This window comes from Triturus cristatus, chromosome 7, assembly GCF_964204655.1.
Source record: "Triturus cristatus chromosome 7, aTriCri1.1, whole genome shotgun sequence".
NCBI lineage: Eukaryota > Metazoa > Chordata > Amphibia > Caudata > Salamandridae > Triturus > Triturus cristatus.
The window spans coordinates 288,316,272-288,329,042 of record NC_140590.1 but is presented as its reverse complement, the minus strand read 5'-3'; positions in this window follow the sequence as shown (position 1 = coordinate 288,329,042).

Sequence of the window (12,771 nt, the reverse complement as noted above, 5' to 3'; positions counted from 1 at the left end):
CTTCCTATTCTAACTATTGAAATACCCCACCCATTTCAATCATTCTTCTTTGAGCTTCTTTCGAGGAACATCTCACGCCTTAGAACTAGAAGAAACTTTTTGGGGAAGATTTCCACAGCTGCAATTTTTCTGAAGACAATGGCTTCTGCACAGCAGCCACCATCAGAATCAGACCATTCGTCCGATGAGGAATTTGTTGTGGAACCTCCACGCACAGAAAGATACACCTCTGTGGTGTGGACATTTTTTACCTTCCCAGAAGGACAAAATAAAACTAATTCAACTAAAGTGACATGTAAAATATGTCAAACAGTGCTTTCCAGAGGAGATCCATCAAAAAAGTACTCTTGTGGGACTGCGAGTATGTTAAAACACCTGAAGACTCTGCATCCCGTGAACCTGGCCAAGCAGGAATGCAGAAGACTCCGACAGCAGCCTCAGCCAGCAGTGGCAAGCACTTCTGCAGCATCACCATCGAGCACTCACCCGGACATACGTCCAGAATTTGGAAAACTAAAAATTAGTTGCATTAAATGCAACAAACTGCTATGTTACGGCGAGCAGTCAATTGAACTAATCTGCCGAGCGCAGCAAAACCACAAGTGCTAAACTTGTGTTTATTTATTTTTTTGCAGAAGTTGACTGTTTTGTTCCTCCTGTTGTCTTTTTTCCTTTTGAAAAAACAAAAAAATAACAAAAATGTTCCAAAAAGTACAAAAAAATTAAAAAACAAAAAAGAAGAAAAAAAAAGTTCTTCTAAGAACTAACTTTCCTGGTTTAAAAAAAGAGCTATATTTGTTTGTTTGTCTGTGAAAGTTTAGATGAATGTATGTGTAGTACATAATTGACTGAACAAATGCATTAGTAGTGTATGGTGAATGTATGAGTGCAGAACTATGAGGAAGTGCTGCAGCATCACACAGTAACCTCTTTAACTACAGTGAGCTGTAGTACTTCCGAAGTAGATGCAACATATGTACATAAATATGTTGCAAATCTATGCTTCTCTCTGCACGGCTGCTTGAACTGCAGCCACGTGGTGACACAGGCACCCTTGCACCATAGTACAAGGATATCTGTGTCATGTGCTGTTTGTTTTTGTGCAGGAAGACACACTTTCCTGCACAAAAACAATCAGTAAAGGCATTTTTCTCCTCCAATGTATGCTGAGCATTTTAGCATGCATTGAAGATGTAAAAATGTGGAGAAATGAAAATAATTCTCCTTGTTGTGCTTTCCTACACCAATTTTAGAATGGTGCAGCATTCACACACATATCGAGATTTATAATTTCTGAGAAATCTAGACGTGTCTTGTTCTATGAGTATTAAGTGCAATCATGCACAACAACACTTATAGAACACCTTTTCAACGCAAAGTGGTGTGCATGATGAGGTTGTATTTACATGGAGTGTAAAAAGTGCACAGAGTGCCTTTTCCTCTCTTTGTAAATATGAAAGAGTATCTTGCACAATAACTATGTTACAAAAAGTGACATATTTCCGTTTTTAAAATTCCTTTGTTTTGTCTATAAAGATGTTCAAAGAAGAATGATTGAAATGATTGCAGTCCTTCAATAGGTACAATGGGAAATATTATGAACCCCTCAAATCTCTTTTTTTGCAGGTCACATGATATCTGATTATGGTCAGATTTCAAAACTACATAGGTATAAACAGAGTGTTTTTAGAAACGTGTTTCAACTTTGTAGCTTCTTGCAGACCTCCTCATTTTGCATATTGAGACTTAGTTAAACTTACCTTCACAGTAATAGGAATAAAAAATGGTATACATTTTTTTCAGATTTTCATTCCAATCTAAATTCATATAAATTGCTTATTTTAAAATTTGGATCTGTGAAAGAAAAGGAAAAGAAATTATAACATGTAATAATACATTTTTTACAACACAGCATAATTTCCACAAAGTAATTTGTTTGCCTTTTTTGCTGTTCTCAGAATATATTAAATTTCACTATAAATAGTGATTTCAATCGTACTCATCACTTAACAGCGGGCAAAAAAAAACCAATCACAAAGATTGTTAAAAAAACAACAACATGCTATTCTCAACAAAATACCACAAGATACAAATCACAGATATACAAAATGCTTACAGCAAACAACATTTTATAAGTTTAGCTTACAAAACTGTAAATGTTGTCACTTTAAAATATTCACCGAATCCAAGGATGAATTTTTGGAGGACGCACCATGCCCACAACGTTTTCCTTTAGTGGTGTGGACATTTTTTACTGTTCCCGAGGGGTAAACAAAGACCAATGCCACCTTGGTCACGTGCAAGATTTGCAAAAGAGTTCTGTTGCAAGGGGATCCTAACAAGAAATACTCGTACAGCACGGGAAGTATGATGAAACACCGAAGGACCCTTCATCCAAACAATCTTGCACAAGAAGAGTGCAAACAGATGAGAAACACTCCTGTTCTGTATCTGTAAAAAAGAATCACAAATAAATGTATATTAATAACTTTCAAATTTATACTATTCCATTACTGTACAAACACATTTTATATAAAAACTGACTAAGAAACTAGCCCTGAACCACAAGTGTGATGATCGTTAAAACACTACATGCATAGTGCATACTACTTTGTAGCAGTTCATGCCCTAAAGCCTACCTCACTAAAAGACTGCATGCTAACTGACTGAATGATTACAGTACTATAAGGAGACACACTGGGTGAGTGACAGGGTGTTTGCTAGAAGTGTATGAATACTGACTGGGGAATTGAAGGTGTGAAAGACAACTGTGTAGGTGATTAGAGGCCTGCATGCATAGTGGATAGGCGTTTGAAGCAGTCTATGTCATAAGGCCTGGCTCACTGCATGAATACTTGGGTACTGACTGAATGATTAGAGTACAGCAAGGAGAGTGCCTGGGTGAATTTATAATTGTTTGGGTTTTGGCACAGTGAATGGATTAGTACATGGTGCTGAATGGGTCACTAGAGGAGTGTAAGTGGAGTGACAGGGTGTTTGCGGGAACTGTATGAATACTGACTGGGGTATTGAAGGTGTGAAAGACAAGTGTGTAGGTGGTTAAAAGACTGCATGCATACTGCATACACATTTGAAGCAATCTATGTGGTAATGTATGGTTCACAACATGAGTACTTGGAAACTGACTAAATCATCAGACTACTGCTAGGTTAGTGCCTGGGTAAAACTTTTAAATTTTCAGTTCTGGCACAGTGAAGAGAATAGTACATGGTACTGCACTTTAGTGTCAAACCCTGACTCATTTTATCAATGCATAAGCAAAGAATAGCTTCTAAAGCTACTAAAACTTGACAACATGACCGATTTTAAAACAGTTATCTGTCAGCAAATACACTATGTTACCAAATGCTTCTCTCACAATCCTTACCCAAATGTACACAGACTCACAATGTGATTTTAGACAAGCAACACTATCCCTAGCAGTTTACCAAGACTCATTCACTAGTCTACAAGAGGTAATGGTACTGCACACAATCTACATATTTAAGTACAGCACATTAGTGTCAAAGCAAGACTCATTTAATCAACGCATAGGCAAAGACTTGCTTCTAATGCTACTAAAACTTGACAACATGACAGGTTTTAAAAGAGTTATCTGCCAAAAAATACACGATGTTACCAAATGCTTCTCTCACAGTGGTTCCCAAATGCACACAGACTCACAGTGTGATTCTAGACAACAACCACTATACCTAGGAGTTTACCAAAAATCATTCACTACTGTGGAACTGATAAGGGAACTGCACTCAATCTACATATTTCAGGACTGCACTATTGTGTCAAAGCCTGACTCATTTATTCAAAGCATAAGCAAAAACTGGCTTCTAATTCTACTAAAACTTGACAACATGACAGGTTTCAAAACAATTATCCGTCAGCAAAAACACGACGTTACCAAATGCTTCTCTCACAGTGGTTCCCAAATGCACACAGACTCACAGTGTGATTCTAGACAAGCAACACTATCCCTAGCAGCTTACCAAAACTCATTCACTACTGTGGAAGGGGTAAGGGGACTGCACACAATCTACATATTTCAGTACTGCACTTTACTGTCAAAGAATTAATCATTTTATCAATGCATAACCAAAGACTGGCTTCTACTAAAGCCAGTCAATGCTACTAAAACTTGACAACATGACAGGTTTTAAAAGAGTTATCTGTCAGCAAATACACAATGTTACCAAATGCTTCTCTCACAGTGGTTCCCAAATGCACACATACTCACTGTGTGATTCTAAACAAACAACACTATCCCTTGCACTATACCAAAACACATTCCTTCATCTAGAAGGAGTACTACATTTTAATATAGAAACATAACTCATTTCACAAATTCATAAACAATGACTGGTTTCTAAGTCTACCAAAATATAAAAACAGCACAGTTATCTGTCTGCAAACACATGAAAAACACAAATGCTTATCACAGAATGGTTTCTACATGCACACACACTGTCAATAAGATCGTAGAGAAAAAAAGTACTCCCTACACTTCAGCAGGAGGAATACATTAGTCTGATTAAAATCAAATTAGTCTACATACATCCCCTCACAATTAAATAACTCACCTTTCAAGTTGTTTTGTAGATTAAGAAGTATATCAGTCACACACCAGATTTTCTTATACAGAATCTCTGCACTGTGCACCTCTCACCAAAAACAAAGAATGGAAAAGTTTCCCTTTCATTTTCCACACATATACATGTAAACATCAAATCACAATCCTTCACACATAAATTCAAAAGCAAACACACATTTCTATTGGTTAAACATTTCAACCCTTTCCAACTGAAATACATTCCAACCCTTCCCCCAATCTGCCTTCTGCCTGTTACCATAGAAATAGGTCATGGAACACTGCACTGAGCACACAGGTCACAAGTTCAGCACACAAAGTTGCTAAACAAGACAGCAAGTGTGCTTGACTTTTCAACATATCAGCTTATCATATATAATGTTCCTTACATTCTGTTTTTGTTAACCAATAAGACTCATACCTTTAAAAAAACAGAGATATACACCCTACCTTTCAGTGTAGAAAGTAGTCAATTTAATTCAAAAACTTTATTCGGTTATAAAACATTGATAACCATAAAAGTACATGAGACATAATGGACACAGTTCAGACAATTTAAAAACAAGTGAGGTAAATGTAAATTTTTAAAAGTACATAGGCTCAATAATCATTAAAACGTTATCGATTTCCTTAAATGAAAAACATTTCTAAGAAATACAGAGACAGATGCTACCGTGAATATATCTTCAAGTTTCCGAATTATCAGAAATGCAGGGCGGCAATGTCTAAGATTCATATACTTTAAAATTGGCTTAATCCACCTTTCCCTTGGTATTGAATAATATTTACAAAAGAATAAAATATGAATATCCGATTGGGTGGATATATTGTCACAAGGGCATTTACTAATTCCAGCTGTCCAATCATTATTGACAGGGAAACTCACTGTCCTAAAAAGAAACCCCAGTCTAAAACGTATCAGCAGAAACCTTTCATGTTCCGTCAACCGCAAGGTTAAGTAAGGTTGAATAGCCAGCATGGTTAAAATCAGTTGATGGGACATCACTGTTTTTTTAATCAACTCAGTGTGATCTCTTAAATTCACAAAGTGCATGATACATAACCTTTTCAGTTCCTTTCTCGAAATCTTCGCCATAGACTCGGGATCATCATAAAATTCGGGATGATTAATATAGTCACAGAAACTTTTGATATAACTCAGCCATTTCATTCGATGAGCACCATCCAATTTTAAAGCGTCCCTCAGAATGAGACGATTCAAATGGCACTCGTTTGTAATCTATACCCTGTGCCACAAAAGAACCGGCTGGATTCTAATAATGTCCTCAATGTATAACATACCAAGTTCAGCGTGGATGTTATAGATGGATGTGCTCACTGGCGTAGTTAGGAGAAATCTCAGAAAGCTATTCTCTATCAACTGTAAACTAGTTACATTTGAGATGCCCCAAATTCCCGCGCCATAAGTTGCAACTGCCACACAACTAGGGAGCATATCAACAACAACCGGCGATAATTATCGCTCAGCGCTCTTAGCGTGAGGATAATTATCGCCGGCTAGCGTGAATTTTTATCGCTGAGATAGCGTGCTATTAGCAACGCTTATCTCAATAGCGATAAAAATCTACACGCTAACAGGCTAACGTGAGATTATCGCTGGAAACCCAGCGATAATCACACGTTACCTTGTTGATAGGGACAGGCAAACTTAGCCATGATATCCTCCTTCCATAGGATATCATGGCTAAGTCTGAAAATTAGCAGACGTAAAAAAGCAGCGTTAACCGCGGTTAGCGCTGCTTTTTTTGTCTCTAACAGGGTTAGCGACATTCTTGATAATAGGAGAAATGTCGCTTAGCGACATTTCTCCTATTATTTTACTCTGGAACGCCCCCTTTGCATCTCATTAGAGATGCAAGGGGAAGCGTAGAGTAAAAGGGTGCTAACATGCAAATTTGCGTGTTAGCACCCTGTTGTTGATAGGGGCGCTAGTTTTATCTCTGCTTTTTTGGCTTTTAAAGCCAAAAAAGCAGAGATAAAGCCCTTGTTGATATGCCCCTAGATTTGTAAATGCGCAATAGCTCATTGACTGGTTTCTTACCCATCTTTTTACTAAAAAGTTTGAGGGCCATTATGGACTTGGTGAACAACATATTTCTCCCCTTGACTGCAGAATTCCACTGGCCTGTGCAGTCAAACAGAATTCCTAAATAATGGAAGGTAAGGATGTAATCTAATGGCTTAGAATCTATGAACATGACTTTTTTCCTCTGTTTTGTTTTGGTGCCACAATTCATAGCAAAGGTTTTAGTGCAATTCACCGGTCATGAAGGTAGAAAAGGAAGTGATCATGGTTTGCATTGCAACGGGGGTCCTTGCCATCAAAACGGCATCATCGGCGTAAATTAGTGCCGGAATATGACGTTTTGATGCCGTGGGCATATCTACACAATCCCTCAGCAGAATATCTTCTAACTCATTAATGTAAATTAAAAATAGAAACGGGGCAAGGACACAACCTTGTCTTACTCCCCTCGCAATGTTAAACATTCTGGTGCACTCTCCATTTAAACCATATCTGATTGTTGCCCTAGCCCCATTATACAGCTCCATTAAGAAACAGATAATATTATCCTTTACTCCCAATCGTGTTAAAATTAACCATAATTTGCTGTGATTAACACAGTCAAAGGCGGAAGTTAAGTCCACAAAGGTTAAAAATAATCTCCCACCCTTAGCCTTGGTATACTTTTCCAATAAAATAAATAGGTTGAGACCTTGATCTACTGTCCCTACCCCTCCTCTGAAACCATATTGCAGGTCACTAATGATCTTATGCTCATCTGCCCATGACTGCAACCTATCTAGGATGACCCTACCCACAATTTTAATAGTTGAGTCGAGTAGGGATATAGGGCGATAGCACTTGCAGCTTGCCCTGTCGCCCTTTTTAAAAATAGGTACTATAATTGATTCGTACCAAGTATTAGGGAGGCCAAGCATGCAAGCAGCATTCAGGAATCTAGTTAGTAGAGAAGCCCATAATTTTAAGTTGTTTTTGAAAACATCTACCGGTACACCGTCTGGGCCCGGTGACTTGCCCCCCTGGCTCGAACTGATGGCCTTCAACACCTCGCTCAATGTAAAAGAGAGGTTCAAGCTCTTAGAATTAGTAGATGCTTTGGGCATATCCTGCTTAGTCAGTTCCCACAAAGGGTCAGCAGGACTATAAAGGGACTCAAAACAGCTCACCTATTCATCCTCAGCAATTGCAATCTCAACCCGCGCCCTTGTGTCATCCTTAAAGTATGGTGCGTTAACTGCCCTCCAAAAAGCTGTCATATCGCTTCGCTCAGAAGCTCCTAATAAATGCTCCTACGCTTCCTTCTTTATTTTAGCCCTCCTATTCTTAATTGCCAATTTATAAGATTTCCAAAGCTCCCTGATCTGTTTCTTGTCTTTAACATGCCCATTCAATGCCAGTTTAAGTTTAGAGTGTGCCTTAGTACACTCTTGATCAAACCATCCCTTCTTATTACTTTTATTGTGTTTTTTCGAATTGACCCACAAACTTTCCTTAATACATGTTATAATAATACTAAAATTATTAAATACTTCAGAGTCCTTGGACGCCATGTCCAGGCAAGTTTTAAAACATGTATTGCAGGCCTTAATTAGATTACAAAGAAAGTCGGCAGGTACAATCTTAGACCACTTTAGGGCATATCCATTCTGTCTAGAGATAGTAATATCTCTTGATTGCAACCTGGGAATGCTATCGGAGATGGCACGAGGGTCAATAATTTCCACCCTAAAGGGGAAATGGTCACTGAGGGATAATTCTAGTACATTATATTTTCCAACACTTCCCCTAAAACACGAGGAAATCAAAACATAATCAATTACAGAAGAGAGTCCCCTACCACAAAAGGTAGCAGAGAATGGAACCTCTGGTTGACATAATGTATTTGCAAACCCTAAATCATTCACAAAAAGGATCTCATTCAAGGCGTCGCCCTTTCCATTGTGTTCAAAGTGTGTAGAAATGGACTCCCTATCCAAGGTCAAGCCCCAATTTCCTTTACCAGCTCTATTACAAATTGCACAGTTAAAATCACCACCCCATATGGCAACAAACTCCTTTCCTTCGTTACAGAGTATAGAGTTAATTTCGGAACTTAGCTTTTTAAATACTAGGGCTAAGTCAGCCGAGGGAACGTTATTGTATAGGTTAATAACCAAGATGCAAAGATTTTTGTTCATATGTAGACCGACGATATGGTAATAGGTGGTATTATAAAAAACCTCAATACTTTTACATATAAAACAATTTGAAACATATGTGCAGAGCCCACCCTTGGCACTGCCATGTAATGAACCTATTGCCGGTGTAAAAACTGTTCTAAAACCATTCAAGTGAAACACATCTTTCGCCCACGTTTCTTGTAGGCATATGACATCGTGACCTTCAATTAATTTGAGCCAGAGTGGATTATCCAACTTGGCCCTAAGTCCGGCAATATTCCAAAAAGTGATACTCCAATTTCCCTTAGTCCTATCACGTGTGGCATGTCTTAAGTTGGTGATCTTAGCTATGTTATTATCTATTTTTCCCTTTCTCTCATGTTGGGCCCCCATTTGTGCAACGTCCGACCTTTCAATAAGTATAAGTTCATTTTCGGCCGGGGTCTGTACTACTCCATCTGGAAAAAAAACCTTTCCCCGACTGTCCTTTACACGAATATCAAATACTTGTTCCCGCGCTGGTTAGTCCACCCCCCCCCCCCCCAAGCTTGATAAAGAATCAAATCTGTTTTGGTTTGGAACATTAAATAGATTCCCTATCTGTCGATAATAATGGGGGTTATACGGCATGGGGCCACCATTATATTGGTTTCCAATATATGGGTGCCTTTCTTCATATCGTTTTTTATGTGGTCTCTGACTAGCAGCAGCAACGAAAGGGGCCGGTGGATAGAAATAACTTAAGTCCAAAGAAAAAATTCCACTAGAGGTTTCATGAATTGGAAATCCACTAATAAATTGCACAACTCTTACAATAATACAGTCACCACTAATTTCTTTAACTGTAGGTCCCAGCCAATTCACTCTACGGACGTTAATGATTTCCCCACACAAGTCAGGTCTAAGAGGTCTATTTTTTCCTAGCCAATACATGACCTTATTCTTTAGTTCATGCGGGGTTTCATCCCTGTTGTTTTTCCACTCTGGAACCCCTGCGAGTACAATTACATAAGGATAGGAATCCGGGGGGAGATCAACTCTCTTTCTTTGTCCTTTACTTTTAGTATCCACTATTTTATCGGATTGGAATGCCATATTATTATTATCTGGGGCCTTGGTTGTACATGTTTTAAGGCTATCTGTTTTAGTTTCTTTACTGGTCTTTTCGTTCAGCTTGTAATTCTTAACTTCCATCTTTCCACCTCCTTGGTGTGGCGGGTTATTACTACCTTGACCCGGTTTAGCACTCGCTGATGACTTTTGTATATTTTTGGGTGATGCAAAAGTGTTATTTATTATAGGTTTTGTATCCCCCAATTTTTTCAACAAAGCTGAGTTATCTCGCGTAATTTTCTCCAAGGTTTCTAGCTGTATGCCTATCCTTCTTGTACGTTCCAGCAATGGGAAAATTAAGGACCTAACTAAATGCTCAATGTTATCCAATGAGCATACGGTGTTTCTACCATTTGTAGGCGGGCTTTTCGTTATGTCAACAATGGGACTACTGTGTGTTAAATCTGTATCTTCTGCCTGTGTTTATTCCTATACGTGACCCCCTTATCTTGGCGCATAGGTAGGTCACTTTTACTCTTCTTATTACGCGCGCCTTTATGCTGCTTTCCACCACGTTTACATTTTAAATTAGGGACATTGCCCTTTGCTGGGTCTGAGTGAATACGATCTAATAGTGACTCACTATTAGTTGGCAGGAGGCTTTGCCGCCGGCCCGGTTCCACAATTGGGTAGGCTATAAAGGAATCTAAACTTGCGTCAATGCCACTTATGTCAGGTACAGTTGAAAGTTCATGTTGTTGACATGATATTTGGGCATTCTGAGTCAATGTTGATTCAGGGGATGATACAGTAGCAATTTTCCCCAGTGATGATTTCCTCATAAACACAGGATCAAGAGATAATCGCCGTTCAGTTAATGCTATCTCTTTCTCCAAAGCAGTAACTGCCTTTGTAAAGAAAGCATCTATAGTACCAACTAATCCGGCTCCAGCACCCGTAAAGTGCGGTTTGGTTTTCAATGCCATATTTGAGATGCCTGTCTTATGTGCCAAGATCCAATAGGTAAATATATAATCACTAACAAAGAATTAAAATATACAAATAGCAAAATCACATATATGGACAAAGCCTAAAAGTCTTACTGCAAATAGAAACGAACAGGGGGGGGCCCCAGTCCAGTCTCCACTGTCTCTGACGGGCTCAGACGGGCCCGCCCTTGGCCCGGGCTTCGCCCGGCGAGCCCCGCGCGCGATCTCGCGACGCGGGGATCGCGAGGTTTATTTAAGGTCCGGTGCGGGAGGGAGGGGCCGCTGGTGGTCACTCTGCCCCTGAGCCTCCTGGAGCCTGTAGTCTTCCTGCAGCTCGGGGCAATTACACCGACTCCCCCTTGGCTTGCGCTGCGCGTCCCGCGAAGCGGGAGGTGCGATGTTTATTTAAGGTCCGGTGCGGGAGGGAGGGAGGGGCCGCTGGTGGTCACTCTGCCCCGAAGCCTCCTGGAGCCTGTAGTCTTCCTGCAGCTCGTGGCAATTACACCGACTCCCCCTTGGCTTGCGCTGCGCGTCCAGCGAAGCGGGAGGCGCAAGGTTTATTTAAGGTCCGGTGTGGGAGGGAGGGGCTGCTGGTGGTCACTCTGCCCCTAAGCCTCCTGGAGCCTGTAGTCTTCCTGCAGCTCGTGGCAATTACACCGACTCCCCCTTGGCTTGCGCTGTAGTCATACAACCAATGATTTCTTGTCTTTTTTCAAAATTTTTTTCCGTGGATCCGCGCACCCAACGCGAGAGAATCCGTGCACCCAACGCGATAGGATGCGCGCATTCGCCGTTTTGTTTTTTTTTAAAAGGGGGCCCCAGGGGGCCCTTCTGGGACCCCCTAAGCACCTCTAGAGGGTCAGAGTATTTCCACTCTGCCCCCTTTATATGTTTTACACACTTATTCCCCTTGCTTCTTCAGCCTCGCTTCTATCGAGGCAGAAAATGGCCGCCAACAGTTCCTGGTTTCGAATGTAGACAGACACTCGACAGCCAATTAGCATTCAACGCGCGATCGGGAGGGTGTGAGTTTGGTTCGGGGAGCGCATAGGGTGCGCGGATCCTCCGAGGCCATAGATATATACGTACTTTTAACTCTAATTTTCTCCTGAACGGATTTACACCATTTAAACAAAAGGCACGAGTCTGAACTGAGGACTATCTCTTTGCCAAATTTGGTGTCATTCCGTACAGCGGTTCGGGCTGTAGCTGCGACAACAGAACCTATGGGAAATTGCATGGGGAAAACGCGTTTTGGGACCCCCCTTTTTTCTCGGCCCCCGCTTGATGAATCACCACAAAACTTTCAGGGTAGGAGCGGAGCTGGCCAAAAGTTTGGTCAATTTTGCGAGGATTCATCAACCGGCGCCAGACTTATTGGGAATAGAATGTTGCGGATTTCCTATGGAAAATAGGTCCTAACTATAACTATCTACTGGCGACCGCCAGTAGATAATAAAGTGCAAAACAGCATAAGGTGCAATGTACTTTGTTCAGCTAAGTTATTACAAGGACAGTCAGTCTCTCACACCAACTCACCTGATTGGGAAAAGCCACAAGAAAGTGGAAGGTGCAGAGACGAAACCTCGTCAGAAGGAAGCGGGAATGTGTATGAGTTCTAAAAGATAGGTAAAATTGTAAAAGATTTATCGACCCATGGGATGGGGTCTCATCATCCAGGTTAGATGTGACTAACTTGTTATAATAGGCATTTTTAATCATTGATTTTATATTAGAGGGTATGCCATCAGGATTTTTGAAAAATTTCCTAGGCCAATCTTGCTTAAAGCATTTTTAACATAACAGAGCCAGGGAATGGACGATACGTTTTCTAAATTTAAACAATCCCTTATAATCGCTCTGGTAAATGATAGTTCTTCCGATGACCACACTTTCCCCCATAGAGTCAGGGGCGCGATTTAA